At 40.1% G+C, this 27,385-nt stretch overlaps 1 pseudogene; it reads right to left on the bottom strand.

Moving 5' to 3' along the window:
• The window catches only part of LOC116763984, a 125,711-nt pseudogene extending 110,180 nt beyond the window's left edge, over nt 1–15,531 (bottom strand).
• Between the last annotated feature and the right edge of the window lie 11,854 nt (nt 15,532–27,385).

The following is a 27,385-nucleotide window of genomic DNA, read 5'->3' as shown; positions in this document are numbered from 1 at the left end:
TCGTAATTATATGACATTTCCATAAACTTTCATTGCATATGTGATATCAGTCACAAGGGCCACTGAGTCACAGATGAATCTCATAAGTGATTCTGCCCTTAATGTCGCCAGTGACAAAAGTATCACAAAATTATAGTTCTGAGGATTTAAGGGGCCCAAAGAGACTAGCTAAAAACATTTTTTTCTAGAGACAAGAGCTATTACTGGATGTGATTCTATTCTCCCCTCAAAATCAGCAATGCTATTATGAATATCACAGAATTTTGGACTTTAAAAAATCTTGTACCTCATTGTCTAAGTAACTATTGCATGATGAAGTTAGATGGGGAGAGTGTGTCTGTAAATTACATTGAATTATTAACTGAAGAATGGATTGAATCTACTGTCAATCTACCGTTGTAACTATACTGAGTATAGTTATAACTTTCTTCCATTCATTCTCCTTGAAATGTATTTCCTGGTGTTCACACCCATGGGACCTGTCAGCCACTGTGCCAGGCATTGAGATTGGTGGAAACTGATCCACTGATTATATTAACAGGGAAAAATAAATCTGCCACAAGGCACTTAGCTGTCTGCCATACAATCCAAAGTAAATTCAGTGAAACTGATTGATTTTAATTCTTCAGTATGTCTAATTGCTTCCACACTTATTGCCAGTTAGTGTTTTTTTTTTTTTTTTTTTTGCGGTACGCGGGCCTCTCACTGTTGTGGCCTCTCCCGTTGCAGAGCACAGGCTCCGGATGTGCAGGCTCGGTGGCCATGGCTCATGGGCCCAGCCGCTCCGCGGCACGTAGGATCTTCCCGGACCGGGGCACAAACCCACGTCTCCTGCATCCGCAGGCGGACTCTCAACCACTGCGCCACCAGGGAAGCCCGCCAGTTAGTGTTTATAACATTAAATTCAGGTTAACCATTTGATTGCTAATCTTTGCATTACCCATAGACTCTGCAATTTTGGGACTCCTAAATTTGACTGTGACTTCTAAGTGGCCACATCAACAATTTTTTTCTGTTCCTTTGTGGCACATAGAATGATTAAGATGACACAGATGTCTTCAGTGGGCTTCTAGTTGATTAGCAATGCAACCAAATCTCTGAGAGGCTCAAGGTTGTGATTTCTGCAAAGAAGACTTGCAGGTGTGGTCTGCTCTGCACTGAGATAACAATAGGAAGCTACAACTAAAGATCATGAGGTCTGTAAGGCTGGGGAAGCCAGGCTGTTGATTGCAGAATGGTCATCAGGCAGGAGTATTTGTGAACAAAGGACCAGTATTGGAGGCTTAGCCTTGAGAAATGTCAAATATCTGAATGGGGTGAGAAAAACATTCCAAGCCCACATATCTGTTTGGGATGAAAAATAAAGATGAGACAGTGGGAAGGGATATATTTATGTCTTCCTCTGACAGAGAGCATGGCTTTGTCTCTGTAAACCCAGGCACAGCATCTGAGACTGGTTAAGTAGGACACTGGATACAGTTTATTTAGCACATTTTTTTCCCTTTGGTAAAAATATAAATCTCTATTCACTCATTTCCTTCATTTACATTCACATTGATCTGTTAAGACAAGCAGTTGAAATGGGGATAATTTTCTAGCTGAGCATGTGTCAGCATCATGTAAAAGATAGAGTTGGTACACTTCACTCCCCCCAGAGATGTTGGGTATATTTCCTTTTAAGTAAACAGAAGCCATAAGAGAGGAGATGCTAATAAGTAATAAGGAAGGAAGGAAAGGAAGGAATAATAAACATTTATAAACATTTAAAACAAACTAAAGCACATGCTGAGTCCGCAGCATTTCATCAAGCAGGGTAATGGGCCTTCCTCCTCCTCCTGTTACAGGTTATAAGGGAAGGAGAATCACATTGACTTGGTTCTTAAATTCTTTAAAAGGAAACCTGTTCGTCTGAGGCCATACCTTTTTTTTTTTAACATCTTTATTGGAGTATAATTGCTTTACAATGGTGTGTTAGTTTCTGCTTTATAACAAAGTGAATCAGTTATACATATACATATGTTCCCATATCTCTTCCCTCTTGCGTCTCCCTCCCTCCCACCCTCCCTATCCCACCCCTCTAGGTGGTCACAAAGAACCGAGCTGATCTCCCTGTGCTATGCGGCTGCTTCCCACTAGCTATCTGTTTTACGTTTGGTAGTGTATATATGTCCATGCCACTCTCTCACTTTGTCCCAGCTTACCATTCCCCCTCCGCATATCCTCAAGTCCATTCTCTAGTAGGTCTGTGTCTTTATTCCCGTCTTACCCCTAGGTTCTTCATGACATTTTTTTTTTTCTTAGATTCCACATATATGTGTTAGCATACGGTATTTGTCTTTCTCTTTCTGACTTACTTCACTCTGTATGACAGACTCTAGGTCCATCCACCTCACTACTGAGGCCATACCTTTGCCTGTTGTGAGTTTTTACAAACGAATTGCAATCAGAAATTAAATGAGGGCAGATAGGGGATGGTTATTAAATAAATTGAAATCAGAAAATAATGAGTGCAGGCCAGAGGTCAAGTTTTGAATAATGTGACCTTGAGGAGCCTGAAGATGGCAGATATTACAATCACAATGTATTTCTTTGAAGAGTCAGTGAAGTTGATAGAGAAATCAAGCTGCAAGGGCTGGTGCAGAAAACATTCTGTGATGAACACTCTCTGTTACAGGTCTTCATTGTGTTCAGGAAGCAGAATCTTATGCATGCACTCAGAGAAAGCATAAAAGATTCACACAAAGACCGTAACAGTCACACGAGCACTTTCTTTTATATACAGGTACATTTGTCTAAATGTGTGATTCCCCCCAAATAGTATCTTGCTCCTAGTACTCTTTTGTAGTATGCTTTTCTCATTTACCAGTATAGTTTCCATGTAAAGATTGAAATTTAAATTCATATTCATTCCTCTTTAACAAGAAAAATGCTATTTGATTTGTAGATCATTAGTTAATTGCATTGATCTTGTGACATCTGATAGATCATCATTGGAACTAAAGGTACAGTGACCCAAGATCATGGTTTAACGGGCATCAATATTACAGCTTTTGCTCCATTCTAATCCCAATTCTGCCCATACTCCTTACTATGACACTCAAAGTCTGTGATGAACAAATACAAACATTAACAATGTAGGTTGGAAGGAAGGGTTCAGGGTTTGTTGGGTCTGGAGCCTGAAATTTTTCTGTGTCATTGCCTACTTGCAGGGTCTGTTTCAGATTTATAGGCTTTTATTTGAAATTTTTATTGAGATAATTATAGATTAACATTCAGGTGTAAAAAAAGAATACAGAGAGGGCTTCCCTGGTGGTGCAGTGGTTGAGAGTCCGCCTGCCGATGCAGGGGACACGGGTTCCTGCACCGGTCCGGGAAGATCCCACGTGCCGCGGAGCGGCTGGGCCCGTGAGCCATGGCCGCTGAGCCTGTGCGTCCGGAGCCTGTGCTCCGCAACGGGAGAGGCCACAACAGTGAGAGGCCCGCGTACCGCAAAAAAAAAAAAAGAATACAGAGAGATCCTTTGTACATTTTGCCTAGTTTCCCCCAAAAGTGACATTTTGCAAAACTAGTATATTATTATGACCAGGATATTGACATTAATACAATTCACTGATCTTACTCAGATCTCCTAAGTTTTACTTTTACTGGTGTGTTTTGTAAGTAGGCACAATCATATTTTTCACTAATGAATATTTAGTAAAATATTCTTACTATTTGAACACATTTTCTAAGTTGCAATATTCAATGCATTTTATGCTTTTTGCTGTCGTATACGGTTTAGGGATTTTATTTAGCTCTTTTCTACGTGTTTAGACTTTTTTTTTAATGCCCTTTTCCTTGGATTTGAAAGACTTACTTGTTCATATATTATGATTTTATAGATAATCATTCCTCTGAATTTTCCAGCATATGGCACTAATGCATCTGCTTTTTCTTGGCCTGATACCACATATTTTAGTTATTACAGCTTTAAAATATGTTTTACTCTCTGGTAGAGAAAATCTATTCTCATCACTCTTTACTTAAAATAAAAACTTATTTGCAATTCTTAGACATTTATTATTCCATATAAATCATTCATATAATTTGACTTATGTTTTCATTTCTTAAGGAAATTATGCCAGGATAAGATTGGTTTGCATTAGATCTGCAAATTAATACTTAGAGATCTTTTTACAAATTTTACAATATTCTTGCCATTTAACTTAGGGCTATATCTTTATTTTATTCAAGTCTTTTTCATGGACCTCAGCAAATTTGCTCAGTTTTTCCATACACATTTCCTGAGAGCCTTGGGGAAGTTACCCTAGATTTTCATTTGAAATATCAAAAATGGGTCTTCTCCACAGTCTTTAGTATATTCTGCCTCTTATGACTTCTTAGTGGCAGAGTGGAAACAACTGTTACAATGTTACCAGTGAGTGAAAAGAATGATGAATAGCATGACTGGTTCTCTCTGATGGAAACTAAGGGCCTTCTTTGGACTGAGACCCAAGGGTATTACTCAATGGGAATAGGATCAATTCCTGAGTAGACTAAATGATCTCAGAAAAGATTGCAAGTCCACAGCTTCCGAGATAGGTTATACATCTCCCTAGTTGTGTTCTCTCTGCAATCCCCTTTTCCCCAAATCCATCTGTGTGCTCAGGATACAGAAAAGATAGTAACTATACTATCTCGTCTTCAAATGGCAGCCCAGAGAGGTAGGCAAATGACTCTCACATGAGGTGGGAAAGACTCAAAGACAATTCAAGTCATATCAAACCATATCAGTGCAAACAGAGGATTTGGGAAAAGCTTACTTGGAATAAAAACAGCATTTCCCCACTGCCTTTGCTACTCTGTTGTGATCATATAACTAAGTTTTGGCCAACAGGATGTAAGCAAGAAAAGTATGTTCGATTTTTAAGAAGTATTATCAAAGGAACACAGTTTGCTCATTTCCCAGCATTTCTCCTTATGGTGCCTGGAATAGTAACACAGTGGCTTCCTCCAGATATCTTGAATCTGAGTGGAGAATAAACTATTATCTTGTTAACTTACTGTTATTTGGGGGTTTGCTGATAATTGCAGCTGAACTTGATTTTAACAAATACAGCATGTGCCTTTTACAGAAGAATTCATACAGAGCAGCTACCATCACAACATATCCTCATTAAATTATTGAACTTCATGAATGAATAAAGACATTTTCAGTCATCTAGTCAGAAGAAAACAACTCTTTCAAAATGAAAAAAAAAAAAAAAAATCAGGCTCACTTTCTAATTCTCAACAGCCACAGTGAATTTTTACAAAAGGTCTACAAGTTTCAGGAGAGCCAAGACCAGGGCCAGGGCCAGGGCTCCTACAAATGTTTTCCTTGAGTGAATTAATTCAATTCAGGGATTGAAGAATGAACCTTGAGTCCAAACCATGTCCCCAATGTAATTTTACCAAAATAGCCACAGTATTCTGCTTCATCTGTATTCTTGAATTAAGTTCTCAATGTGGTTCAGGAACAAGAGGCAGCTTCTTATGATTAATCTCTACTTCCTTAAATCACATCATTATCTGTAGTTTCTGCCTGTGTAGGTGAAGGACATTTTACCAACTCACTATAATTTAAAACTTTGATAGCCTTTCTGAGTGATTTAAACATGTCTCTTTCTTTTTTAATTTTTTAAATCTTTTAATCTTAAATTTTTAATCTTTTTTAATCTTTATTGGAGTATAATTGCTTTACAGTGGTGTGTTAGTTTCTGCTTCATAACAAAGTGAATCAGTTATACATATACCTATATCCTCATATCTCCTCCCTCTTGCGTCTCCCTCCCACCCTCCCTATCCCACCCCTCTAGGTGGTCAGAAAGCACCGAGGTGATCTCCCTGTGCTATGGGGCTGCTTCCCACTAGCTATCTATTTTACATTTGGTAGTGTATATGTGTCCATGCCACTCTCTCACTTCGTCCCAGCTTACTCTTCCCCTTCTCCGTGTCCTCAAGTCCATTCTCTACGTCTGCATCTTTATTCCTGTCCTGCCCCTAGGTTCTTCAGAACAATTTTTTTTTTTTTTAAGATTCCATATATATGTGTTAGCATATGATATTTGTTTTTCTCTTTCTGACTTACTTCACTCTGTATGACAGATTCTGGGTCCATCCACCTCACTACAAATAACTCAATTTCATTTCTTTTTATGGCTGAGTAATATTCCAGTGTCTCATATAGAGTATATGAGGTTTTGATTTGTGGTCCAGCTGATACTGATTCTTTCAGTTGGTGGTTTTAGCCAATCTACACATGCATGCATATGACAGATAGGTTTGGCTTTAGATTTTTCATGATATTTTTCTGTGCTTTTTAGATCTTTATATGGTGACTTTCCTTGCTATGTTTTACATATGAGTTCTGATAATTTTGAAGGGTTGTGTATTTTCTTCTGGTGGTTTCATAAAGGTAACTTTAACTTTATGTAATTAACCATTAGGTTTTTTGAAAAGTAGTATCTATTTAGCAATGAAAAAATTTGTAATACTTAGTTTTTATGTTTCTTGTTCTCTTAACAACCTATTTTTCATTGACCTTAGGTTACAAGAGATGAAGAAATTATTCTATTTCCCAATATTTGTTTAGTTATAGCATTCCTACTCTCTCAGTATTTATAAATACTCTGTTCTTGAAACATAAGCCCAATATTTGTTCCACCTCAGTTGTTCAATTAAATGACTTCAATGCTAACTATCACTACAATAGCAATCATATTATAATATATAAATGTATCAAATCAACAACTTGCACACGTTAAATTTAAACAACATATGTCAAATATAATATATTTGTATTTACATATTTATTTATATATTGTTATATAAATATTATAATGTATAATTTTAATTTTTTTAAAAGGACCAGGAAGAATTGTCTTTAAAGTTGTTTTAGGGTACTTGTGCTCAGTTCCCTAACAGAGAAAAGTATTAAAATAGCAATTTTAATAACCACTGTAATAGAACTAATATATAATTTTAAAACTTCCCACATTACTGTTGTGTCCAGTTTGTGAATAAGTGAGTATGTCAAGGAGGAGAGATGTTCATTACTAACATGCAGAATTCCAATAGAGAAACAACATAAAATGGTAGTTAAATGAATGGGTTTTGAGGTCAGACTGCCCGCTTTGAAGCCTAACTTTAGCACTTACTATGTGAGAAAAGTACTAATATTTCCTATAAAATGGAGCTTAAAAATGAGACCACAAGTTAAGTGAGGATTATAAGAAAAAAATAAATAAAGCATATAGAAGAGTGTCATCACACAGTATGTACTCTGTAAAGGCTGCCATAATGGTATTATCCATCTTCTTAATGTTTGCTAACCTGCTAGATGAAAAATGGTAGCTAGTTGTTTGAATTTGCACCTTCCAGATCAATAATGAAATGCAGATCTTTAAAAAAATGTTTATTAGTCATTTGTATGCTTTCTAGGAGTTTTTTGTTATTACTCTTTGCCCATTTTTCTCTTTAGTTATTTGTCTTTTTTGAATGAATTGGCTGGAGGTCTTTTAACATTAGACACAGTAACCTTTTCTGTGTATTATATATATTTTTGTACACTTTACTCTCAGCCTCACTTACACTTTTAAAATGTTTTTATTAAAGTGATATACATTCAGGAAAAGGTACAGTTTGATACACTTTCATAATCTGAACACATCTACGTAGCTAGCACTTAAATTGTAAAAAAAAAAAAAAAAAAAGAGGGAGAATAATCCAGCAGCACAGAAGCTCTCTTCCTGGTCCATCCTAGTCTCTACCACATCCAATAGTATAACCACTATCCTGATTGCTGACAAAATAAATCAATGTGTTTTCATGTTTTTGTGCTTCGAGTAATGGAATTGTAGGGAATTGTACTCTTTTGTGTATGGCTTCTGTCATCTGCAATTTAATATTAAGTATGACACCTTTCATTTTAGAATAGTTTTGTTTTTTGATGTTTTAAATAATTTAATCCCTCAACTCAGCTAAGTGAATAAAGAAACTACTTTTACATATGGCTGTAGAAAAGGATGGACTGGTAAATATCTTAGCATAATATTAATACTTTTTAGTAATTTCATCTCCTAAACTGTTTTTCATAAAAGAGAATGAAGGCCTTTTAATCATTCAAATTATAATTGTCTATAATATCTCATCTAATCTCCATCATATAGTTTAAAAAGTTTTCTATAATTTAGTTCATCTGACCTTTGCAACCATATTATGTCTTACTCTCTGAAGCAGTCTCTGAAGGCAGGTCTGTCATTATCTTCCAAACCTAAGTCTCTTTGCATCTTTCCTTCTCTGAGAATTGCCTTCCTGGTGCCCCTTTGCTATTCAAATCTATATTATCCCCGATACCTAACTCTACAGCCACTATGTCTTCAGACCCATGTGTATTTATTGAGTAACTCCTGTGCTTCACATAATATCTAAGTTCTGAGGGTAAAAAAAAACAAAAAAACAAAACGTACCGGGAAGTCTTTGTTATTAATGTGATCATAACCAAGTAGGAGAAACATTTTTTAAATGCATAATTACAATAAAGTAAGTTTGGAAATATGGTGGACAGGTTATAAAATTTGTATAAAGAAAAGAGTGATTCACTTTGCATATATCAAACTCATTGAAATTATGAAATGAGAGCTTGACAGTCAGAGTGATATATGATGATTGTTGGGAAACATGACTCTGAATCCCCAGGTGGGGGGTGGAGGGGAAGGAATTTAAGAAGAAGGAACAGATTGTGCAAAACCACAGAGAATTGAAATGTTCTAGCAGGTTCGGGTAGAAGTCACAATATTGTAACGTATAAGGCAGAAATCGGTCCCCATTCGAAAAAGAATCCACCAAGCACTGAGACGGATTTGACAAAGAGGCATTAAAAGTGTAAGGCTGAGGAGGCAGGTTGGGGCCATTTCATGAAGGGCACATCACACAGTGTCCATGGAAAATAGATTGGATTTTCTTCTGTTGTTGGCAAGGTGCCTAAAGAATTTGAAAGATGATTCTGCCCTCTAGGTGTGAAGTGACAGTGACCAGGGGACTAGTGGTGCCACCAACTGAGTGAGGTGATGCACCCGAACTCCTCTCTCACTAGAACTGTCAGTTACCTCGCTACCTGCCACCTCTCTAGGTGGACGAGGCCTGGGTGGATGCTGTGATCTCTCCATTTGCATACCTGGGTGACTGGGGATTTTGAAGAGGACACCATCCTCATGCCTGTGGGTGACACAGTAAAAACACGTCCATCCACTGTTGTAAGAGTCTCAGCATCGCTCAGCAATCATTTGGGGTTTTCTTCCTAGGTAGGATTGCTCTGGTTCTTCTCAATTACTATTTTAAAATTTGATAGTCTCTTAAACCTGTTATCCAAGTACATACTTTTATTTATTTATTTATTTATTTATTTATTTATTTATTTGCGGTACGCGGGCCTCTCACTGCCGTGGCCTCTCCCGTTGCGGAGCACAGGCTCCGGATGCGCAGGCTCAGCGGCCATGGCTCATGGGCCCATCCGCTCCGCGGCATGTGGGATCTTCCCGGACCAGGGCACGAACCCATGTCCCCTGCACCGGCAGGCGGACTCTCAACCACTGCGCCACCAGGGAAGCCCCCAAGTACATACTTTTATCCTCAGCGGACAAATTTGCCTTTTAGTTCTTGAAGAATATTGGAGAGGCCATGAATAATTTCTCTAAATTCTTCCTCTCTCCCACCAAGATAAAAAGTGTTATTTATTTATAACTGTCTTTACCTCCTGCCCCCAGGGGTCAGAGACAAGATGTCCTGTCTCCTTTAGGAGAAAATCCTATCCACTTTTACCTGTAACCCCAGATCCCCATACTATCCCCTCACTCACTCATGTTCTCTCAGAATTTCAATTTCTTATCTCCATTTTACTCACTTTAGCTTATATTATTTGAGACCATATTCTAAAATCAAGCCTAGCAGCACCAGGGAGGGTTGCTTTGCTAGATTAGCATTTTACCTTATGCAGGGAGGAAGCAGTGAGCTGTTTTCCTCAGTTGAAGAGACTTTTTTCCATTTTTCCTTTGCTCCCAGTACTGTTGGATACCAACACAGAAAAAAAGCATCGCTCTTCAATTCACATGGCACGAATGTTAAAAATTCCCTGTGAGTGAGGACCACCACATGCTGCTACATTTATAAGCATCTGATTAATTTCCATAAGTTATCCATTAATTTCCCTGTCACTGTGTCACAGCTAGATCTTGACTTCCAACCCTGCCACTTGGAGCCTGAGGGTGCAGATGACATAACATTAAGTAACCCTATTCATTTACCTCAGTTGACCCTTTTCTTTCTTTTTTTTTGGCCGTGCTGCGTGGCTTGTGGGGATCTCAGTTCCCCCACCAGGGATTGAACCCATGCCCTCTCAGCAGTGACAGCACGGAGTCCTAACCGCTGGACCACCAGGCAGTTCCCTCAATTGACTGTTTCATTTCTCAATCTGAAACCTGCTTGCACTTTGTTTATTCCTGATTTCAAGGGCTAATGAATATTTCTCAGTTTTCGTATGTTTTTGGTGAATTAATCCAAATACGTTTCCCAGAAACCTACTTCATTCTGTGTACTATTCTAGATTCTGAAAATATAAATATGAATAAGAGAGACAATGTTCCTGCACTTGTGGGGCTTTCATTTCAGAGAGTGGGGAAGGAGTGAATAGCATGGAAACAGGCAATACACAATTAAAAAAAAATACATAGTTTTTTTTTAACATCTTTATTGGAGTATAATTGCTTTACAATGGTGTGTTAGTTCCTGCTTTATAACAAAGTGAATCAGTTATACATATACATATGTTCCCATATCTCTTCCCTCTGGCGTCTCCCTCCCACCCTCCCTATCCCACCCCTCTAGGTGGTCACAAAGCACCGAGCTGATCTCCCTGTGCTATGTGGCTGCTTCATAGATTTTTTTAAAAGCGCTAGGGCTAGGTGGGGGTAGCTAAAATCATTTTGTCTTTGCTGTTTCATTCTGCCTGAACAGTGTTTTCACACCTCTGTGCTTCCAGTCTTTTCATCTCTGTAGGTATGGTCTGTGGACCTCAGCACAGCTCATCTGTATAGCCAAGGTTGTGTAGAACAATGTGATCATCTTCGACTTTGAGAAACTCTTCCCTAAGATCACCCAGATTGTGTGCTACTTCAAGGGTTGTGTTTTGTTTTCACATCCATGTGTCAATCTAGGTTTCAAAGTATTGACATCCTAATTTCATTTCATTAAGCTAAGTTGGGATAAAAGCCCCCTTACGTATGGGTACCTCCCCACCCATTCTTGGCATGGACCTTTGGTTTCCCAGCCATGCCAAGTGTTTGTAGGAGGGCCCATACCTGTGCCGCCCTAGCGTCACATCTCGGTGTCAAATGAGGTCTAGTGATAGATGAAGCAAAGAAGCGTCTTTAAGAAAACACACCTTTTGAGGAGAAAGGACTTCACACTGGAAGAATGTAGTATCTATATCACTCACATGGTTAATTTGGCAAATTCAAAAATCAGTTGAATCAACTATGCACCAAGATGAGGATCAAATCTCTGGCTTGTTCAACCACATTTTGCCTTCCTACCATCTGTGTTTCTGCCTCCTGTGTTTCTGTCAATGGGAAAGATTTGAATGGCTTCAGAAAGCTATTTTTTTCATCTCTTATTTCGCTAATAGTGAATAAAAGCCCTTGGCAAAGAAATCGAGATGGTACCAGTATGCTCAGATGTAGGTGTACGGCCTTCTTTTATCACCTCTGGCTCCGACATGAGCCAGGTCCACGTAGCGGAAGAAGAAAACCCTTCAGCAGAGATAACATGCGGACCCTGAGAGATGACAACCCCAAACCAGACATTATAAAGCATTTTCTGGACATTTCTCTCTGGGCTTTAATGAGCCACTGCTGAGACAGGTTTTACATTTCCACCTGAGACTCACAATAGGCCTATAGTGGTCGGCAAAAGATTAATAAGACACAAAATGAGAATATTGAGTGTTTAGCTAAAGTCCCATAGTCAGGCTTATGTGCAGGAATAGGTGGAAATAAAAAGTGTATTGTAGGCTTATAGCAGAGACATATTTCACAAACATCAGTTCCTCCCTGGGCTTTTCTCAGAACACATGGTTGACCTAAGGCAAACATCTCTGGAGGTATTGACACAAAGCAGGCACTGAAGGAGTAGAATTTCTTCTCCCCCACTCAGAGTACTTACATCACCCGCTACTGTCTGATGTCCACACCTCTTTATACCTGTGAGAGTTCACTTTTTGTGTCAACCTGACTAGACCACGGGGTGTCCAGACATCTGGTTAAGCGTCATCCTGGGTACGGCTGTGAGGGGGTTTCTAGATGAGATAAATTTGTGAATCTGAAGAGTAGGTAGAGCAGATTGCCCTCTCTAATGTGGGTGGGTCTCATCACGTGAGTTGAAACAAGCCCCAAATAGAACAGAAAAGTTGACCCTCCCACGAGTAAGAGGAAATGCTCCTGACTACTGCCTTGAATGGGACATCAGTTCTTTCCTGCCTTTGGACTCAAACTGAAACATCGGCTCTTTCCAGGTTTCCAGCAAGCTGCTTGCAGGTCTTAGAACTTATCAGCCTCCATAATCACGTGAGCCACTTACTTCTACGAAATATTATCTACCTATCATCTATTTATCCATCTACATATCTATTAACTATCATCTATCTATCTACCTACCATCCATCTTCTCTCTCTCTCTCCTGTTGGTTCTGTTTCTCAGGAGCCCTGACTAACACAGCACCCAAGAAGCTCTGTCTGAGGGCTGGTCTGCGTATTTTGAAGAAGAGGACAGTGGGTATGAGGGGACAGGCACGTTTCTCAGCTTCCAGAAGGCTCTCTCCTTCCTCTGCTTCTTCCTTAGTTCTCCTCTGCCCTGACAAAGGGATATCTCCGTTAACTCATTATAAAGCCAGAATTTTTTATGTAGACATCAAGACTCTATAACCGGATTCCTGCTAGCTCCCCAAATACCTAACATCACGCACAGAATAATGGCAAGTGTATCCAGAAATAATCCCATAGCAGATTTCTGTACAGACCCAGAAGCCCTCATTCTTTTCATCCAAGAAGGAGAGTAAAACCCAAACATTTCAACAAACCAACAGTAATATGATGTAGTATGACTCAGTAAATATTGGAAAGGGGAGGAAGGAAGGTGGGAAAGCTGGAAGGCAGAAAGGGAGGGAGAGAGGAAGAGTGCCTTGCTTTATACAAGCCAATATTTCAGTGAAGTAATGTCACTAAGATAGTAAGAAATAGGACCTTACCTTCGGGAGTTAAGAAGCCATGAAGGATGGGAACTTGTGCACAATTAACTCCAGCAGAAAGTAACAGTCTTAAGGAACTCTCACAGCCAATGTGTTTGCCTGTGTATCTAGACCATTCCTAGTTTCCACCAAGTGAAACATTCCAAACTTTTCAGCAGAGTTCTTCCCTAATGCAAGTAGATGTTTGACTCTAACTCAAATAGCTTTCGTGCTGTGTATTATTTCCGGTGATAAAGCCAACAATTCTGGAAAGCAGCACTGCATTCCAGGTTTGCTAAAAAGACGTGTAGGAAGAAGATAGAATATTAAAGAAACAGTGCTTAGATTGTGCTCCCCTTGGCTCTATATGTTTAGACATGATAATGAAAACCTAACACAAGTACTGGTATCTCAGGAGCTTAGAGAGAATTCAGAATGTGTCTCCCAGCATATCCCAGTGAGGACCACCAGAATCCAATATCAATTATTCCCATAAACAAGGATCTATGTCATTAAAATAATTTACATTTATTAATAAAAGTCACTTGTGGATAGACATTTTTTCCCAGCAGCGTTCCTCTTTCCTAGTATGTCTAAGTTTAATATCAAATTATAATGTCTCAAGCCCTAGAGTAAGTACTTCACCAATTATTTTTAAATTTTATTTATTTATTTTTGGCTGCATTGGGTCTTCGTTGCTGCGTGCGGGCTTTCTCTAGTTGCAGCGAGCGGGGGCTACTCTTCATTGCGGTGCACGGGCTTCAGTAGTTGTGGCACGCGGGCTCAGTAGTTGTGGCTCACAGGCTCTAGAGTGCAGCTTTAGTAGCTGTGGTGCACGGGCTTAGTTGTTCTGTGGCATGTGGGATCTCCCCGGACCAGGGCTTGAACCTATGTCCCCTGTATTGGCAGGCAGATTCTGAACCATTGCACCACCAGGGAAGCCCCACCAATTGTTCTTTATTCAGGTTCCACAATAAAATGGTAAGATGAATAATATCCTATTTTACAGATGAGAAAAAAATGAGGCTTAGGGTTTTAAAATGAACTACCCAAGGTCACCCAACTGGCAGTCAGAAGAACTAGAATTTTGTGTCAGATCTGCTGGACTCTGGGGTATGGTTCTTGATATCACACTATGGATCCTGAAGTCTTACTCATGCAGCAATGGTCATCTAAGGAAAGGGTGAGGTGGTAGACAAATCAAGATGAAATAAAGTTCAGCTCGCTTTTCATTCGATCATTAATTATTTTATTTGTCCATTCATCATGTATATTTAGCTTCACTTTGTAATGAGCAGTTGGTCACAGACACATATTATTAATCATAGTTCATGACTTCAGATAACTCAGAAATGCATCCTTTCAATCGCTGGCATTTTGCTTTTACAGTTCTCCCTCCTTCCCTTCCTCAATTTCTTTATGGCTATTCCTGTTCTTTGCTCCCTGGACTGGGCCACTTGCCTCCCTTATCCGCTAATGATTAACCTCCAGCTGGAGTTCAAGCCTCATCTCCTCCGGAAACCCTGTGCTGAGCACACCTGTCCTCCTCAGATACTTAACATGTGATGCAGTCCAGTGATTAACTGTTCCCGAAATATTCTGTTTGTTTGATTTTTCCAAATGGTATGGACAACAAGATCTATGGATAAAACATTTTTCTCTGTTATTAAAAACAATACTGGACCCATAATAAGTGCTAAATAAATTCAGAGTAATTTTCAGCTAGATGTATTTCTTGAAATTTAGCAGTACCTTATTGGGGCATCACTTAAATTGACTCCTCTCAAGACTAATCCTTTGTTCAAAAAATGGATATAATTGGGCTTCCCTGGTGGCGCAGTGGTTGAGAGTCCGCCTGCCGATGCAGGGGACACAGGTTCGTGCCCTGGTCCGGGAAGATCCCACATGCCGCGGAGCGGCTGGGCCCGTGAGCCATGGCTGCTGAGCCTGCACGTCTGGAGCCTGTGCTCTGCAAACGGGAGAGGCCACAACAGTGAGAGGCCCGCGTACCACAAAAAAAAAAAAAAAAGGATATAATTGGCATCCTCCCAGCTATATGGGTCCTCCCTTACCTCCTGGTAAACATCTGGTCTCCAATTTTGTCCAGGACCTCCTAATACCAGGTGGAAGGATTCCATTAATTTGTGATCACATTCATTCCCCATAATAATGAGAATGAACTCTGAAATTCCACTGGAAAACAGGTAGCTATTGTCTAAACGGTTTTCATTCATGACCACATAATTTTTCATTTGGATTTTTTTAAATTATAAAACATGATACTCGACACACAAAACTGTCAATGTACATTTTTTGTTTGTTTAATTTTGCCAAATGGACTGGGCTCAGCTTTGGAAGAGAATTCCATTTTTTCTGTCAGCCAAGATGTTTTTTTCATTGCTAACACTCTGGAACCTTGTATCTTGTTGAGACTTGATGGTGACCTCACAGGTACCTTATTAATAATAAACCATAAGGGCTCAGCAGAGCTTGGGTTTGGTGTAATAAATCATACTGTAGGTAAGTGCCATGTTTGTAGTTTTGGATTTTAGTGGCATGTAATAACTGAGATTGAGGGGCTGGCAAGTGGCGAGAGTGACTAGGGGTGGGGACTGGCCTTTCATGGGTCTGACACATGCTTATGGTTATTAATTACGTTTACATTTTACATTGCTAATTGCCGTTATTCTTTCCAGTTACAATGTAATTGAATTTTTAAACAATGAAGCCTCAAATGTCAGGTCCAGATATTATGCTGTGCCTCTGCCCAAGGAAGTATATACACAGTTTAGGTTGCTTGAAATGATGGATAATAAGGCAAACTTCAAGGTGACTAATGAGACCCAAGGAAGCAAATATGCAGCATGGGAAATTCAGGAGGGTATAGAAAAGAAATAAGATCATGGAAAGTTAACATGTGGATTTTTGCTAATCAATTAACCAGCATGAAAATCAGTTCTGTTTATCAGACAACTTCTTTAAGTCACTAAGGAAGATAACTCTAGCATATTTCCAAGTCTGTATGTTTTTAAAACACCATCTATTTTCCTTGCATTTTGTGCCTAGCACCTTGCTAGCAGATGAAGGTGATGGCATTGGTTTAACACATTTTTAGTCACATAAACATCACTATCTGGGCCACTTAGCATAGTTCAGTGCTTCCTAATAACTTGGATGCAGACCTCTTGAAAAGTCTAAGGGAAATGTGGAATCCTTTCTCATCATATGCGTATAAGCATATGTACGCTAGAACTTGTGAACAAATTGGAGAGAGGATGTAGGGGATCCTTGGGTCTCTGCTCTGATGGATCCCAGAATAGGAATGCCTGGTGCAGGGGCAAGCTGACTAGTGACGCAGCTGCATCACCAGCCGCCACAGTTGTGGATGTTCATAATGATGATCCCTAGTCAGTAAGCGAGATTAAACCATGTCTTTTGTCCTTTCTTAAGACAGCAGGTAGATAGATGGGTGATTCGACGTTTAGTTAATTTTTTCAGCCAAGATAACTGTTCTTAATTAAGCTTTATAGAGCAAGCTTTACTAGTAAAAATGCTTTTTTATTATAATGATAGTGCATTCCTTGGTAGTGAGTTGAATAAGGAACTTCTGTAAATGAAAAGACCACCTGCCCAGGGTTCCCTTCTGCACTCGGGAAGCTTAGAGCAGGGAACTTTTCTGCCACCTCTACCAGCTCCTCTGGTCAAGTTAGTAAGCTCTGCATAGTCAGTGCTTTACGCACGTCTGAGAAAGACCAAGTTGCCGCACTCTACCATTAACACCTTGAAACAATGTGCTTTTCTAACACCCACCTCCTTAGCACACACACTGCCTGAGACTTCACAGTTATCAAAGAGGAATTTAATTGGGAGCCCAACTGTCACCTAATCATACAGTTCTTTTTTTTAAAGTTTAGAAAACAGAGCCCCTGAGAAGGATAAGTATTCTTCCAAGTCTCAAGTCTCGAGTCAGCATTGGAATTGGAAATGAAAACTATTTGAGTGCTCTCAGAATCAGGCTCCGTGCAACCACTGGGAATACAGCTCCTTGGGATTTAGCAAAGCTGTTGTAACTGCTTTCAGGCAGAAAGCAGCCTGAAAACAACATTATTGACCTCTGTTAGAGAGAAGCCTGCTCGTAGTTCTAACAAAAGTTCATGTCTAATTGATGTGTTCTTCAGTGCCTCTCTGTAAGGCAAGATGCCTTTAACAGCGTCTTTGAAATTATACTACTTTGTTCTAGTTTCAAAGTAAATGCTCCGATGGCTGTGTGGGCTCTCTTGGGTTTCCTCTTTCTTTGCCGTGCTGTGAAAACACACGCTGCATACACAGTTATTATCATTGTTGCTAAGAAGTAAGAGAGCATGAGTTTCTACCCCATCATCTGCGCAGAGCAGAGGCAGTGAATCCTGCTGGAGCGTAATAACGATCTATAAGTAAACCAGTCATGGTAAAATCTATCAAAAAGGTGGCAATTTAAGAAAACATGTCCCTCAAGCGCACCAAAGTTGTCATCAAAGTGAGTTAGCTGCCAATTAACTTCTACATCTTGCACAAAGGGCACAGAATTCTAGTATAAAAATAAAACCAGTTAATGCATAACTACTGTCTATGAACAATAAATCAGAAACAAAAAATGAACACACCACTTGGTGCTTTGCCATGTTTATTACCATCTTATGGGAGGCTGCTATTCAGGCTTCTGATTTAGGAAGATTGCTTTCAAAGGAAACAATAATGAGGATATTTTTGTCTGCAAATCTGAAGTCCACATTTCAGCCAATGAGCATGTATTCTCATTGTATTCAGTGCCTGTGTTCTAGGCCCTGAATACAATGAGAATACATGCTAGGCACTGGGTCACCAAAAGCAGGACAATTTGTTAAAAACTGTTAGTACTGCTATACATTCCTGTTACAGGTTATAATCAGTGTATTTATACTTTAAATAAATCATTCACTTTTTACATTGAGTACTCAGTTAATTAACTTTAGGCAAACTCCTCTGTACCCTAAACAGAAGTGCATAGAGTATGCTACATGTGCCTCAGAAAGAGAGACAATGAAATGATCAAGAAAGGTGATATTTGTGCTGGCTCTTGAAGGATGCTTAAGTTTTTATCATTTCCAGCCATCCTATTAGTGTGTTTTTGTTCTGCTTCACTTACTTGGCTGAGTTCTCACAGAAACAAAGAAACAAACAAAAATAAAAACAATCGCCTTCCTAACCTGCGTCCCGACCTTGAGCTTACGCACTCTGGTGAATTCCTATAGCACTTGTCTCTGCAAAACAGAAGGGTGTGTGTATTTCCAGTCTTCCCACCATCCTGGGATCTTGCAGAGTTTCTTGAAGCTTTATGACTGATGCTAAGACAAGAATTTCATGTCACACTCCAGAGATGGCGAGCAAAGTGTGCGGTCATTGAGGGTCCAGAGTAACTTCCGTCTGCCCACGCTCATCCACCGAGCTCTCAGCCAACCAGTTGCCCACTCACCTTGATGGTGATGCCATGTTTTGGTGGGCACTTTCTGCAAAGCCTTTATGCACACCCGCATGCCTACTGTCCAGTTTACCGGCAACCGTTCCCTGACCTGCATGCCTTTGAAAGTAAGGCACTCTCCTAACATCTCAGCTTCCCTCACTTATACTTCTTATGCTTTGATCATTTTCTTCACTCATATAACTCAATAATATTTATTGAGCCTACTGTATTTTAGGTATTACTGTGGAAGCTTTGAAACAGCACCAAATTCAAAAGACAAATACCTTTGCCTTCTTTAAGTGTACAATGTATTGTGGGGAATGAGACAATAGGGAAGCCTCAGATAGAGTGATATGTACTTTGGAGAAAACTAAATTGTAACAAAGAGAAGGAGGGCTTGAGTACTATGCAGTATTAAAGAGGATGTTCAGGGAATGCTTCATGGAGAAGGAAATATTTGAGCAAAAATCTGAAGGAGGTGTAATTAGACAGCATTTATCAAGCAGCTGTTATTGTGCTACTCCCTGGGATTGTTAAATAAATAATAAACTTAAATAATAAACAAGTAAATAAATAGAAATAGGTCTCTTTTCTCTCTGTGATTTCCATCCTACGAAATTAGTATTGTTAGATTTTAAACAGCTTAAGAGGGAAACCTACTTATTATTTTTATCTTTAGCACCCAATGCAGAGTCAGGCATATTCTCTTGCTGAGAAGAGAAGGGGAGAAGAGTTGAAGGCATGAGCAAATGAATGCTCTTCTATATTTTCTACAGCTTTTAAGTCTCAGCTCCCGCCTAAAATAATGGTACGGAAGAGATGGTGATGTAAGCTGGGTATTTCATGAGCTCCTCCATCATTCTCAGCCCCCTTTACAGTTATCAGGGACAGATGACTAGCTTTATCCAATAAAACATGAGCAGAAGTGACATATATCACTTCCGAGCCAAGGCATTTAAGAGACAATGCGTGACCCTCCAGCATTCTCTTTGCCCTACTGTGGCAACCTTGAAGACCACGTGCTGAAATGGAAATGTCAAAAATAGAGTACCCTGAATTGCTGCATGGAGAAGAGTCCCATGAACTAGTAGAAGATTTTATGAGAGAAAAATTAATTTTGTTAAGTTACTAAGAGTTTAGAAATTGTTTGTCACCATAACATTGTCTAGTCTCTTCTTTCCAAGCGAGAGTGTGAGCATATAACTGCAGAGAGTGTGTAACCAGTCCTTTTAGGCATCAGTTATTAAAGTGTAGCGGAACTAGGACTGAGTACACTGGGAGGTCTCAGTAATTACAGTGAGACTCTGGTTCGTTGAAAAGTCATATCTGTGTCAGGTCAGTTCTGGGAAGTTAAAGGACTTTTCCAAAGATACCCAATGTGACTTCTGGAGACCCTAAGGTAGAGAGCCCCCAACTAAGTTTCTTTGAGATTTTAATGAGAGTTTACGCTCATGATTTTTTTTTTTTTTTTTTTGTGGTACGCGGGCCTCTCACTGTTGTGGCCTCTCCCATTGCGGAGCACAGGCTCCGGACGCGCAGGCTCAGCGGCCATGGCTCACGGGCCCAGCCGCTCCGCGGGCATGTGGGATCTTCCCGGACCGGGGCACGAACCCGTGTCCCCTGCATCGGCAGGCGGACTCCTAACCACTGCGCCACCAGGGAAGCCCTACGCTCATGATTTTAAGTAGCCTACCTACTGCTCTGTGAACTCCTGGATGATGTGAACTTGAATCTGTTACTCCCCCACGTTCCTCACAGCCCTGAGCAAGAGAAGGAGCAACGTGTTATTAAGTACACTTGGTTGATTAATTTATTGGTAAGTTACATAGGCAGTTGAAAAGCAGTGAAATAGACAAAGGAAAGCAACCCAGACTGGTAAGAACACAGATTTCCTTTTGAGCTTCTTAGATCTCAGAGTCTGAATCTGGAGTTCTAGAATCCTAAATTAATCACTCCTTTAGCTTTCCCTGGTCTACACACTGAAGACCAAACTATCGGTAGGCATATTCATTTGTAAGTGAAATCAACTAACGCTGGATGATTTACTCAGAAAACACAGGTGAGTTAAGAGCCAGAGTCAGGGTTACAAAACCAAGAACATGTTCAAATCACCTGCAGGACCTGATAGGGCGAGGACACCACCACCAGCAGATACCACCCCTGGGCGCTAAGCACTGCAGTTTATACCACCCACACTGCCAACCCTGGACACCGGAAGCCACCATCAGGATCCCTGTCACCCCTGCCCAGGAGGCTATTCTCTCTGTGACATTTTTCTCTCAAAGCCTGTTTAATATCTCTGTGTTTTTTCTGTTGCCAATCTTCTAGGAATAGTATATGCCATTTACTGAACTCATTTGTTTACCTCACCTTCACTTTGCCACCCAAAGCAGTTGGGTTCTTCTCTCCTCACTCCACTGATGCTGCCCTTTGGCTACAGTCTCAGTGACTTGCTAATCAGTAAATGCAATGAAGACTTTATCCAACTAAACTCTGATAGATTTAATGCTCTTGATTATTCCCTTTTTCACCGGCATCTATTTTCACGCCCATGCCTTAAATACTAGTATCCCAAGAGTTTGATCTGCAGTCCACAGGCCTATATGCTATACAATCTTCTGACTTTAATATCACCTACATGGTAATGACAGCTCTATCAATATTTCTAGCCCTAACTTGTCTTCTGAGCTTCAGACTTTTGTGTAAATTGCTGATAATCATTTCTAATTGGATATATCACAGGAACTTTAAAATGAACATATTTAAATTCTACTTTCCATGCATCCCCAAATGTGACTTTCTTTTCGTGTTCCTTAATTCAGTGAATAACACCATTATTCATCTGAGCGCCCAAGCAGAAGCCTGGCAGTCATTTTTAAACTTTTATCTTGCTCACACCCAAAACAGAATCAAACAAATCTCATGGATTGCAATTTTGTATGTTTTCTTGAGTTTAGTCAGTGCTAACTAATAACCTCGTAGTTTGGGGTTTTATTGTAGTTTTCTGTTACTTATGACATAGTCTCTAGTTTAGTAAACAGTCACCTTTGGCTGCATTCCTGAGCATATTTCCTTCCACTTCCCCTTGCTCCAATTTCTGACACATTTTCTTTACATAGTTGCCAAGATGGTATCATTCAAAATGAAGTCACACAATGTTTCTTTCTCACGTGTATAACTATTCAGGGATTCCTACGTCTTCAGGCACATAAGTATGCCCCATCTTCTCCCATTGCATTCCAATAATATGGAACCAGTATAGATGCCTGCACACTCCATGTGGTCTCACACTATGGCCATGCTACTCAGGTGCCTTTAATGTCCTTCCCTTTGCTGTATGCTCTTTCTAACCTAAGGAGCTGCTACTCTACTTTCAAGACATAGCTCAATTAGCACTTCCTCTGAGAAACTTTCCTGGAATTCTCCAGAGTGGATATTTATTTTTCTTTGTTAATTGTAGTATCCTCTGTGTATCTTCTGATTACACTGTATTTACTCACCAGTGGCCACCACCTGACTCTGAACTCACTAAGGACAAAGAAGTTGTCCAAAGATAGTACAACCCCACACCCTAGTTATCTTCTAATTTTTATCTTTTCAGAAAATCTGTTCTGGGCACTTCTTATGTACTATGGCCTATGAACATTGAAGCCAATGGCTAGGAGGAGGTCAAGGAGGCTGTTCCAGGTAGCCCTTGAGTTTTGGCCTGTTTGTATATTTCCCTAAATAGGTAACCTGATACAAATGATAACTGTGAGTTAGAATTCCCACGCCTACCATAAATACACTATAGTAAAAAATCAAACATACAAATTAAATTTGAAAACAGGATACAGGGTTTAGGGGAACCAGGGGCTAGTTAACGTGGGTATCCTAGGATGTTCTATAGTCGTCTTCATTTTCACGTCTACTTACTCTTTTTAGTCACGTCATTCTTTTCTCCTGCGCCAGCTCTTTTTTCCTACTTCTTAGTCCACAGGAAGGAACTCACTGTCAGAGATCTTATCTTAGTCTATTTGGGCTGATAAACAAAATACCATAGACTGGCTGCCTTATTAACAACAGAAGTGTATTTTTCACAGTTCTTGAGGCCGGAAGGTGCCAGCAGATTCATTGTCTGCTGAGAGCCCACTTCTGGTTCATAGGCGACCATCTTCTCTCTGTGTCTTTACATGGCAGAAGGGTGAGGAATATCTCTTTTATCAGGGCACAAATTGCATTCATGGGGGCATCACCCTCATGACCTAATCAGCTCCCAAAGGCCCATATCCAAATACCATTACACTGGGTGTTACATTTTAAAATATTCATTGGGGCGGGGGGGGGGGGGGGGGAGAGGACACAAACATTTAGTCTATAGCAGATCCCAAATTTAAATAACCTGAGTTTCAGCTGCCAGAACAAAATACACTTCCCTTTAATTTTATTTACAAAATCCTGGGGAAGAATTTTGACTGGTAAGTTATGAGTCAAGTACCTCCCATAGGCAAAAAAAAAAAAATTCAGGAGGCAGTTAAGTTGCACTATCACGGCAGGTCAGAGGTAACATTTGGGCGTTGAATGGGGAGATTTATTTACCAGATTAAAGAGGGAGGGAGTGTGCTAGCAGAAGGAGAATAGCTATCCACTACAACGATGACCCTGCACACGTGTGTGGTATCCTTCATAGCTTACAGAGCTGTTTTTATAAAAGGAATTCACAGCTATTTTCTAATTTATTTCATGCACAATCCTTGTGATTTAAAGGATATTATTCTCATTTTACAGATGAGGAAACCAAAGCTCAGAGAGAATAAGAAACCTAACGTGATTCAAACGGCTAGTAGAGACTAGACCCAAGGCATGAATAATTCCCTTCATTCTTTAATACAGATGCCTTCAGATGTTGATTAACTTTTTGGGTATGTTAACAGTGTTGTGTACATTGATCTGAAAAATCAGCGGTGACTCGACATGAGGGCTAAGCACTCTGCTAGGCGAGATATACTGGATATAGTGCCGTTTTCTCTTCTAAAAGTGAAATCTTGTTGAAGGAGGCAATACTGTTTGCCTCTGTGAAACTGATTTCTCTGTCTGTAACTCGGGTTTAGTCTTGAAGTTAGGCACTCCATGCTTATTAATTTTCATAGAGACAAGTTATACCTCTGGAATCATTTATTTATTTTGTAAGTGTTTTTTGAGCATTCCCAATGGACAAGGCTTTATGCTTGACGGATGGGGAAACCATGAGACAGTCCCTGCCATCAAATTTATTATCCATTAGGCCAGGGATGGTTGCATGTAGCTACTAAAATGTGATACAGGCCTTAAAAGAGGTACAAACAAAACACTGTGGGAATACTGAGAAAGAAAATGTTAACCTAAAACAATAAAGCAGCCAGTTACTTTACCAGAAAAATGGGTTTCCTCAACAGCGGCAAAGAATTACAACTTGGGACATGCACCTATGACAAACCACATTCAAGTTCAGTAAAGCTACTGATAGGAAACTCTTTTATAGAGGAGAAAGGTAAGTTGAGAGGAGCTGATATAAACAAAAAGTCCATTGGAGGAAACTGTGAGTTCCAAGTATAATGGCTTTTCATTGGCTGGGTTGTAACAGTCTCTCATGGGCTGAACTCTCACCGGGCAAGGAGGAAATCTTTCCTCCTCCTGCTGGAGCTAGTAAAGTGTCACTTCTTGCTGGAGATGCAAGGTTTGTCTCTTCCTGCTGAGACCTGCATTGTACACGTGTGAGAACTCCCCTTTCTGGTCTCCTGACTCAGTTGTAGTGAGGTTTCCATTTATTTTCACTGAAACTCACTACCACATTAGAATTGAGGGAAGCACTGCTGTAAAAGTGTCACTTTAGTGGCTCCTAGGAAGGTAGTACTGAGTGACTTTGGTGGGAAACAGGCAAGCTTGTATGGAGTGGGCTTAGCAAAGCTTGACTCAAACCTTGGTCCTGATGGGGTCTATCAGCTTAGGTTCTTACAGTCCATCCCCACCAAAGCTGTGTGTTCACAGGCATGCTGACCGTTCCTCCCCCACCCTCTGATCCATCTGCCCTCTCAGAAATGCCCACAAGTACTATTTGCTACCTGTACATGTCTATAATCCTATCTCATTCACGAAGAATAATCACACACATACACCAAGATTTGGCATTTGTTATTACAAATACTAGAATATTAGAACTTACTGCTCTCTGCCCCAGTAAACTTGTGTCCTCGTAAATAAGGATTTTGTTTTCAGCCCAATAAGATATTATTATGGAGTTGTGTGGAAAAAGTTAAAAAAGAGAGATGCACGCTTTCCTGAAATAGTCTGGTTTTTAACAGTTTTTCCAGCTTCTCTAGGACAAATGTGGTAATGGGTGTGGAGGATATCTGAGCCTGGTTTTGGCCAGGCTGATGCTGGGATTAAAGTGTGTTGTTGCAGAAGTATCTTGTGAATATATATATATATATATAAATCACTAAATATGCAAAATTATTTCATTTAGTCAGTGAAAAATATATTTAGAGCAGCTACTATTTACTGACTTATGTGGATCAGCAGATTGAGCTTGCCTCGTAACTGAGAAACAGGCATTAAATGTACAATATGATTTGATACGACATAATTTCAAATAGTAATATCAGAAAAAAATAATGCAAGAGGAGAGGTTGTTTTTAAATAAAGGAAGTGAGGAAGGACCCAGAGGTAACATTTGAGAGGAGATATGAATAAAGAGAGTGAACGAAAAGAAATCTGAGGGCAAAGAATAGTAGGCAGAAGACCTGTAAAAACACCCTGAAACTGGAATAAGCTTGGTGGTGTTGAGAAACAGCAAGAAGGCCACTGGGATGGAAGTGGAATAAATGAAGAGAAAAGTAAAGATGAGGTTTTAGAGATAAGAAAAGGCCAGATCACATGAGCCCTTGGAAGCCCAGGATCAGAAGTTTATAATTTATTCTGAGTACAATGAGAAGCCAAGAGGATCTTTTGAAAGACAATAGTTACTGCTCTGTGGAGAAGTAACTCTGCTGGGTGTGGGTGGGAACAAAAGTGGAGCAGGGAGAGAAGCTTGGTGGCATTTGCCATGATCTAATCTTGAACTCAGTAGTTGTATAGGAGGGAAGACGTAGATAAATTTAGGGTATATTTTGAATGTAGTCTTGCAAATGAAATGGAAATGAGGAGTGAGAAAAAGAAAGAATTTAAGGATGACACTGATTTGTGACATGAGCAACTGGAGGAATGATGTTATCACTTACTGAAATGGGGAACAAGAAAGGATGAACCAGCCAGATGTTGGTGGACCAGGGATGATAGATTAGATCCCTGTCGTGAGTGGGTGACACTTGAGACATCTTTGTGGAGATGTCAAATTCACAGCTGGAACTCAGGAAAAGTTCAGGGAAAATTTGAGAGTCATCAGAATATAGATGGTATTTAAAGCCAAGAGCTTGGATGACACATGTAGGAAGTGAGCAGAGAAAAAGAAATTTGAGGCTTGAGCTTCTAGACAGTCAATCACAGATGTATTAACATTGATGAAATCATCCCAGTTTAATCAAGCCTTACAAAGACCTTTGGGGTATGTGTGCCATATCAGTTTGCCATACTTCACTCTTTTTTGTCCTTCCCTGAACTCCAAGAGACTAATGTCTAAGGAATGCTTCAACCAGAACCCCTGCCCTCTTGCTTCAGTTTGGATGGAACCATTAGGTGGAATCAGCAAGAGGTTGGAGAGTAAGAGGAAAGAGGTTGGGGTATTTATTTCCCCTGCTTCCTCAGTGCAGGCTTCTTGGCTGTGATAAATGTCTATTCAGAATTGGAGGTAACTTTATAATTCCCACACATTTGCTATGATATTAGCTAATCCCATTTAGTTCCAAAGTCACATGTGCAAATACTTTCAAAAATCAAAGCATCTGTCCCTGCTTAGAAGATGAAGGGGGAGAAATGACTCAAGGCTACAGTCTTGGCGTGGGTCTCCACCTGCTTTTGGACTCTTCAGTGTCTTAAGGGAAAAGAACACTAGGGTCTATGTTTGTTTTATTTTGAATGTGGTTGTCTAAGAACAAAAGCAATCTAAAGTCATGGACTTGGATGTTCTCTGCTGCCTGTTCTGCTCACTCAAGCCCCCTGGACCATGTGGGCCATGTTCCTGTGGCAGGTCGGAAGTGCTGGCTGAACTGACAAAACCAGTTAGAGCAAGGAACAGCCAAAGTGAAGAGATGGGCAGTCTCCCTCCTGTCTGGTCTCATGTACCTGCCTGTGACAGGGTGATGCAAACTTGACCATGTGGGAAAGGTTGATAGACATTTCCATGTGGGTTTTACACCAGATCTTGTGCTGACATAGACTTGCAGCTCTCTGATGTCCAGTGATAGTGTTCAAGACCTTCTCTAAAAGTGCTGGAGTGACTAGGGATCAAACCACTCGGCTGTGAGTTTGCCCTAACAGACTCAGACTGATGGGGCTTGACTTCCAAGTCAGAAGCTCTTCAAAGCAACACTGACTCCATTCCATTTTCTGACAGCTCCAAGGAGTCCCAGGTGTGCCTGTGATTGATTTTACATAACATGGCTCTCCAGCCACATTCACTTCAGCCAGAAGCTGAAGTTCTTGTTCACCATGGC

The sequence above is a fragment of the Phocoena sinus genome, chromosome 13, assembly GCF_008692025.1.
Source record: "Phocoena sinus isolate mPhoSin1 chromosome 13, mPhoSin1.pri, whole genome shotgun sequence".
In the NCBI taxonomy this organism is placed as follows: Eukaryota; Metazoa; Chordata; class Mammalia; order Artiodactyla; family Phocoenidae; genus Phocoena; species Phocoena sinus.
Note: the sequence above shows the minus strand (reverse complement) of the source record. Positions and strands in the feature narration are given on the sequence as shown.